The sequence below is a fragment of the Arachis hypogaea genome, chromosome 3 (assembly GCF_003086295.3).
Source record: "Arachis hypogaea cultivar Tifrunner chromosome 3, arahy.Tifrunner.gnm2.J5K5, whole genome shotgun sequence".
In the NCBI taxonomy this organism is placed as follows: domain Eukaryota; kingdom Viridiplantae; phylum Streptophyta; class Magnoliopsida; order Fabales; family Fabaceae; genus Arachis; species Arachis hypogaea.
The window spans coordinates 9,712,304-9,718,498 of record NC_092038.1 but is presented as its reverse complement, the minus strand read 5'-3'; the positions used below and the strand labels follow the sequence as shown (position 1 = coordinate 9,718,498).

The 6,195-nt window shown below is 33.0% G+C and overlaps 1 long non-coding RNA gene across 1 annotated transcript; it reads left to right on the top strand.

Annotated features, from left to right (window-relative positions):
• Positions 1 to 2,385: 2,385 nt before the first annotated feature.
• LOC140182523 (uncharacterized) lies at positions 2,386 to 4,361 on the top strand. Its single transcript, XR_011878263.1, has 2 exons — positions 2,386 to 3,204; positions 3,868 to 4,361. It is a non-coding gene; the product is annotated as an uncharacterized lncRNA (long non-coding RNA).
• The last annotated feature ends 1,834 nt before the right edge of the window (positions 4,362 to 6,195 follow it).

The window sequence follows — 6,195 nt, the reverse complement described above, 5'->3', positions numbered from 1 at the left end:
GGTGTTTTGCCTTTTTATGAGGTGAGAATACATGGTGTGTAATTTAAGCTTGATGTATAGAGTCTTGATTTGCCTGTGTATGATTAAACCTTGTTACTTTATGTAAGGGTAAACTAATTAACATTATGGAGTCTTAATTTGCTTGTATTTTGAAGTTAATTAAAGATAAATGAAAGGAGATAACAAGATAGGCCTTAGTTTGCTTCTTTTTTTTTTTTTTTTTTACTTGCCCTTTAGGTTCACTAATTCATTTTCAGTAAACACAATGTAATAGGTTTTTCATTGCCTTACATGTAATTGTTTGTAGTTCTTGATTTACCTTTTGTTCCTTTTTAGATCTTGGACAAACAACATTTCAAAGTGCTAAGTAAAAGCATTTGCTTCATTGTTACATGTTATTTCCCTTTAAATTTCTTGATTTGTCATTTTTGCTTTTGAATCTTGGTTTGCAATTATCGTATCTGATTCAATCCCAAATTTCATACTTGATTTTCAATAAACAAAGGAAAAATTATTTGGTAATGTTATTGAGAAAATATTTATAGGAAAAGATTCGTATACTTGAAAGAATGCTATGTCTTTGTTATTTGGTAAGGTTCTTAACTGAGAAAGAAACTTTTATGATTTTTGCACCCTTCTTTCCTTCAAGTAGGAAACATTAAATGAAAGAATTTGAAATAATTAGTATATTGAGAAGAGAGAATTATGAGAGTTGTTCAACTCTACTTTTATATAGGTAGATTACTGATTCTTGGTTTGCTATTGTTATGTGATCTGATATTGTTGATTATTATTGCTTCTGAATGTAATGGTATTTTTCCCCCTCTATATTCGCTGCAACACATTCTCTATTCTGACCATCAGTAGCCTTCTTCAAATATAACACATTTTATAGTCAAATACAATTCACTTATAACTACTTGTTTGTGGTTCAATTCATTAACTCAAGGGAGCTGTACAATGCTTTTAGGTAAAAATATTAAAGAAAAATCTTTGTTCAAAGTTAAATTCCAATGATTAACACCACCTATTCTTTTATTAACTTTATAGGAGACTTTCACCCCAGTTTTTTTTCTTTGAATACACCTTGATTCTTTTTCAACCACATTCCATTTGCTTATGCATATCCTTGCTTGATTGTGCACCTAGGTATCTTCCAAAGATCTTGAGAAAAAACCCTTGCCCTTAACCGCTATTAAGCACCAATTTATGAACCTTGTATCCTTTGTTACAACTTAATTTTGTTTGATGTGATAGCATTTATGCTTTTATTATTTCTTTTGAAATGTTCGTTTCATATTTTTCTTTTGATCATGTGAAATGACTCTCTTAGTTTTATCCGTTGTTAATGAATGTCCTATTTGATTGTGTTCCTAATCATTCTCTTAAATCTTTGTAAATATTGCCATTGACTTTAGTGATAAATTCTTGAGAGATTTATACTTCTTTTATTCAGTTTGAACTTATTTCGACTTTCTTTCTAGAAGACTTCGTTGTTTCTGTACATTGTTGCTTAGTTGCGATCCTAAACACCCTTCTGAATTCTTGCGAACACCATCCGTGATGTTTGTTCTTCTCTTCCTAAGTTTTGTATCCCATTGAGTAAGCTCGAGCTTGTTTCAGTGTAACGTGCATTTCCTAGATATAGCAAGTGATACGTCAGTTCATTTGGCGATAGATTTGCGAGCTGATTGTGGGTTAAAAAAGTGTTAGGTAAGGTGATCATGCTTCGTTAAAGTTTTTGAGCATATGTGGATAACATCGCAATGAGTCATTTTGGTGATTGGATTGCCCCTTGGTAATTAGTAAGAACTTAAAAATCCTTGAATGACTTATTTGGTAAAGTACAGTCGAGAATAGTTGAAGTAAGTTATGCTAAATTTGCATGTATTGTTGGAGAATTTTGTCAAAACGAAGTAGATAATACTGAAATTTGAGCAGTTGAAATTCCAAGTCTTGTATGAAGTGAGAGTGTTATGAGGAGGAAGTTAATGAAATTTTGGTACAAGTTGGAGCACGCTATATGTGTTTGTCTTATCAAGGGAACAAGAGTGTGTGTGAATGTTAACCACGTTTTTTTAACACAAACCTATTTTGTAACCTTTGCACCACCTTATACTTCTTTCCTATGTTTAGTAAATGGCCATTTTTTTGCAAATTAGATCAATTTTTTAGACAAAAATTTTTGTAAGGAGGGTAGAATGTAACACCCGAATTTTTGCAAACTAAATAATGAATGCATTTAATTTTCAATTACTACTCTACCCGCTCATTTTTATAAAATTCCTAAACTGCCTTTTTCCCTCTTTTCCCAAACTTAATCCTAATCCTAAAATTTCTAATTTTGCCCAAATTTCATTAAAACACATACACCCAGAGACATGAGAAAGAAAAAGTGAAAGTGAGGAGAGCCAGAAATCAGAGAGCAAGTGAGTGGAGAAGAAAGGATGAAGGGAGGGAGAAGAGGGAAGAGAAGTCACCGGCAGGGCTGGGCGCTGGCGGGGCTGTCGCAAAGAAAAAGGAAGAAACGTGTGAGAGAGAGATGAGAGTGAGGCCGCATAGCTTCCATGGAGAAAGGAAAGCGTGCAACGGAGAAGAGGAAGGAGGGAGTCCCGTCGCCGCCGCTGCTGTTGATCGAGACCGGCGCCGTCTTGGTTGAGACCATCGTCATCGCAAAACAGGGCAGAGAAAGGGGCGCGAATGGGAGAGAGAAAGGGAGCTCTGTTGGAGCTCGTTGCCGAGAAGCTGCTGCCTTCCACCACACTACGAGACAGAGCCAACCTTCTGTTCTTCCACTGTCTTTGCGGTTGCCTTCGTTGTATGTGGAAGAGGTCACTAGAGAAGGGTCTGTTATGCTTTTGCTTTTGATTTTCCATTGTTTACCGGAGCCTCTGGGGACATAAATGTTGCTGTCGGAGTCGTCGGAGTCGTCGGAATTGTTGCAGTCAAGATCCACCACTGCTCTTCCTTTACCTTGAAGTGGTAGCAATGCTGCTGTTGTTGTTGAGATTATATCCGTGACGTTGTGGTTAGAGTTGTTGCTGTGAGAATTGAAGTTGCTGCCACGGACTCGATCCAAATTCTGCACTCTTTCGTTCTATTCTTTTCCAACCTTCCCCGCCATTTAATTTGGCACTCCGGGTTTGTAACAGTAAAAAATGGAAAACCGTACGAGGGACTGTATGAATCAACAAAAACTAACAGGTACTATCTACTTTCTTGGCTTCGATCTTTTCTTTAATATTTAATACCATTGTAGTAAAACTTAGACCTAAGGTCATTACAGAAGCAATTCTCTTCAATTTGATGCAGAAAAACTATAGAACAAAACAAGAGCAAGTATTGACATATATAAACTATAAATAATTTGCCAAGTTTTGTTGTTTCAACTTTCAAGCCACTAACACAATGGCACGCCAACCTCAAAAAAGTACTTGGTCATCAATTTGGATGTGTGGTATATCTGCCACCTTGTGTCATTCATCCCCTGTCATGGGTTTAAGCCTCCGAGTCAACAACGGACATTCCTAGATCTTACATTTAAATATCTAATGTTAACATATAATTAGAATCAATTAAGATCAATAAGTATCATTTATAATTATGTAGCATATTTGTGTATTTATTGTAGGATTTTATGCATTTATTATTTTAATCCTTCTAACACTTATATATACCTTTGTACATTGTACAATAATACATAATTACTATTTTTATATTACTCTCTTGTTTTTAATATGGTATCAGAGCATAGGTTTTTTTTTTTCTTCTATGAATATTAGTTCATAGCTCTTTTGATTTGTTCCCTCCGGTAGTTTTTTTTGTCCATATTTTTCGATCCCTTCCTGACGTCTTGGTTCATCACAGCCGCCACCATCGTCTTCGTCCCGTTGTCATCATTTCAACGCCTCCAAAATCGTCGTCATTCGCCGCTGGACGCGCCACCAGAAGATTGCGGCTCGCTTCAGGTTCTTTCTCCCTCTAGACTCGCTCCAGCACCGTTAGGTCACGCCTAGGATCAACGGCTCCGAAACTTCCCCCACATGTCACTTAACAGCGCACTCCACCAGACTGCTTCAACCCCGTCCCTTTTGACCCGGCCTGCCTCTCTGACCCACGTGCTTCTCTCATCTCACGTATTGCCACGTGTTTATTGACGTAGCTGCTGACATGACATCTTATTTTGTTTTATATTTTGTTAATGTTACATTACATTTTCTCTACTACAGTACTACCAAGAAACTAAAATCCAGAATTAGAAACTCGTGGAAACAACCACCAGTTGGATTTTATCAGTTGTTTCTAAACTGTTATTATCACAATAATTTATCAAGAATGACACCTCTTGGTTTTAAGGGAAATTTACTCATGAATTATTATGCTACATTTGTTAGATTGTTCTTGAGGAGATTATGTCCCACAAGTCCACAACCCAAGTCAATCGGTCAACTACCTAGGACTACACCATGTAAGGTGATTTGTCACGGTTAAAAAAGATATTGGTAAAACCATGACTAGTATATATTAGCCAAAAAAAAGAACAGTAAGCATTAAAGGTATCGCATTCACATTTTAGTATGGTTTTTAGGCTATTAGTCACAGTTTTATAAATAGTGAAAATTTTTACATAGCCATGGTTTATACAGTATTATCCATGTTTGTGACTGTGGCTATATATTTTTAAGCAAAACGAACATAATTATTTTGTCACAATTTATCTATGATTAATTTGGGTAGGTCGAATTTTTCAATCACATCTTTTTCTGTGATTGATATTGGTGGGTTTTTTAGTCACATTATTCTTGTGACTAAATTTTACTGTTTTATCATGATTAATAATTTGCACTATTTTATTACATTTTTTTACTGTGTCTAATCTAAATTTATTTTTTTATATTTTTTTTGTAATTTTGTAGCTTTTATCATCATTTAATCGTGGCTAATTAAATAATATTAATATTTTAAAAATTATACTTTAATATATTTAAATTATGAGTGTCATAATTATTACCATAATTTTTATAGCTATAAGTTGGATATATATTTTAGTTCGTGCATAATTATAATAACTACAAAAAAACAAAAAGACACAACACTAAAAAAAAATTAGTATTTATAAATATAAGCAAGAAAAAATAATACTAATTCAGTACTAAAATTTTATATAATACAAAATAAGTTATTTCTAATGTAATCTAAACGAAACTATATTTGTCATGGTCTAAAATGAGTCATGATTGACGCTTAGAAAGATAATTTCTTAACAAGTCTAACAGATTCGAATATAAGATAAATAAGAAAGTTACAAATATTTTTAATAAATTTATAGTTTATAGAATAAATAATTACATATTTTTGACAAAAAATAAATAAATAAATAAATAAATGTGAATAGATCTTGTCTGTGACATATGAAGCATATAATATCTTGGAACTCAATAAAGAATAAGTACTCATTGCAGATCGTTACTCTTGAATATAAAGTCTCACATAGTCAAGTATTTGTTCCTGAAAATTAAAAAAAAGGGGGTGAGTTTTGCAACTCAGTTATTAGACAATACATCTATAAGTGACATGAGATCATATAAATATTATTATCAAAGTAATTTTAATTAGAAAATAGTAGTTGATAGTAATAAGTGAATCAACAAAGAAGTTCTCATACAGAAATCAAATCAAAAGTCCATAATTGGGCGACTCCACCTCTATGAGTAACCCTTTCCTCTTGTGTGTCCTAATAAAATAGCATATCTAACGTGTGGCCTATACGTTAGGCTAGCAACACCCCTATTAGCTGGAGCCTGAGTTAGATATATCTAAGTTAACGTCATAACCACGGTTAACTACGGTCTTCTCATACGAGCTTCCCAAACCAATTCAAAACATATAAATTTAAATACAATAAATCTTTGATATTTCAAATATATAAGGTATTGAATCAAATTAAATCAGATAATACTTCATCATCAGAAATCTTTTCCAATCATACTTTTTCAATCATAAGAAAATTCAAACATATTTCACAATTTTAAAATAAGTGAATACCAACAAATACTTCAATGCTTCAAAGTATATATTTGAGTAAAATCAAATGTTCTAAAATAATATAAAACTTCATCAAACATATATATAGTCTTATATAAAATTTCTAACGTATGAGCTTTATAAAAATAAGTATTCAACAATAATAAATCA